The sequence below is a fragment of the Limulus polyphemus genome, unplaced genomic scaffold (genome assembly GCF_000517525.1).
Source record: "Limulus polyphemus unplaced genomic scaffold, Limulus_polyphemus-2.1.2 Scaffold4394, whole genome shotgun sequence".
Taxonomy (NCBI): Eukaryota; Metazoa; Arthropoda; class Merostomata; order Xiphosura; family Limulidae; genus Limulus; species Limulus polyphemus.
The window spans coordinates 1-1,775 of record NW_013670004.1 but is presented as its reverse complement, the minus strand read 5'-3'; the positions used below and the strand labels follow the sequence as shown (position 1 = coordinate 1,775).

Sequence of the window (1,775 nt, the reverse complement as noted above, 5' to 3'; positions counted from 1 at the left end):
AAAAAAAAAAAATTTTTTTTTTTTGATTTAAAAGGGGGGGTTTTTTTTTTTTTTCTTTTTTAAAAAAAAAAAAAAAAAAAAAAAAACCTTCGGGAGGTCGAAAAATATTCCAGTTTACTGTAGAGAAGTGTATATTTTTGAAGTGAGGAGGAATATGTAATACCAAGGCCATGAAAAAATTACTGCTGCCTTTCTAGATGAAAAAGCCTTATATTTTGTTTTTCAAGATATATAAACTACTACTAGTGGTAATAGTAACCTTTATAATGCCCCACCTTCAACCTAAGTGAAAAAAACTCAAAATCCACCTTTGCACTTTCACAGTTTGAGTAGTATTATTTGCTTAATACTATTACTAGTAATAGTATAAATACATGAACTTAGAGAATCGCTATATTGATATTATTACATACAAATATAATACTAGTTATCAATATTAGTATTAATAATAGTCAGAAGCCTAAAATTTGTGAACTTCATAATGCAGAAAAACGTTACAAAGTACTAGTAATAGTACTATCATTACAAATATTACTATTAGTTAAAATACTGCTACTAGTAATACTAGTAGTAGTTATATTTATAAATTATAAGAATAATCTACAAAACTAAAACATTTTAAACGATATTAAAATATACCTCAGTTTACGAGGTATTAATCATTATTTTACATATATGTACAAAAAATAAACTTGAAATTGAACTTACAGTATTTAAATCCAAGAGAAGAGATAAAAATTTAACTTCTTGTTTCAACTTCTTGACCTTACCGAACTAAACCCAAAACGATCACACAAGCGAGAAAGAGAAAGCGCCACTCGTGACAACAAACATAACCAAGAGTAAGAAAAAATACCAAGAGAAGTCGAGTACAGGGTTTAGTTTTAAAATATCTAGATTATTTATTACAAAAGATTGATAGTATTTATACAAGTGAACAGAAGAGCCAAGAAATAGTAGAAATCTATTCAGACCATCGGAATCACTGATAAACAACAACACAAATCAAACTAGACTAACTGGATTTGTTAATGAAAAGTATTGTTACGTCTCCGTTCGTTAATTGATTTTCCATAAATTCGTTCCGACGAAACTTTAGCGACACAAGTCCTTTCTTAAATAAAACTGGTTTATTCTTTCTGAATATAACTTTACGATACACTTAATTTCAACAATCGAGCTAAAACAAACGCTATAACAACGAAAGTTAACTTCAACAATACTTTCTGACTGCAGATCAATTACTCACTACCTACACACATTGTCCCGTCACGTTGTCACCATCTTATATATACCTGGCTACCCTATATCTAGTAATCTCCCGACAATTCCCGAAGGTTCAAGAGAAGGAGTGGCGTGATACTAGTCAAGTGACCTCGCTGACGCAACACTGCCCCCTCCTTAGTATTGTTCGTCCCGAACAATAGCCACTTACAATAAACCAATAACAATAACTTAATTAAATGTACAGAATTACAATCACAAAATTACAATTCAACAAAGTCTCTTAATTTTATGGGACGTATCTTCTTCCGTACTGGTCTCCGTCTCGTTGGTTTCTGCTTCATATGGGGTTCATCTGCTTCATCAGGAAAGGTTCTATCGTCGATAATAGTCACATCAGTGGTAGTAACTTCATCAAGAGCTTCACTGTTTCCCTTCTCAAACTGAGTAGAGTTTCTTCTTCGACGGTGGCTTCTTCAGGTGGCACATCTTCAGCAGCGTCATTTGTTCTGTTGTTCCCAACTGAAATGTCCTGGACTGTGATAACGCCA

The 1,775-nt window shown here is 32.2% G+C and overlaps 1 protein-coding gene across 2 annotated transcripts in view; it reads right to left on the bottom strand.

Moving 5' to 3' along the window:
• Positions 1–844, bottom strand: part of LOC106471080 — a 14,390-nt gene extending 13,546 nt beyond the window's left edge. Inside the window, exon 1 of one of the 2 annotated variants that reach the window (XM_013931667.2) lies at positions 709–844. The gene's annotated coding sequence lies outside the window, so the exon portion shown is untranslated. The remainder of the gene's footprint in view (positions 1–708) is intronic. The other variant, XM_022399704.1, reaches the window with a different exon arrangement.
• Between the last annotated feature and the right edge of the window lie 931 nt (positions 845–1,775).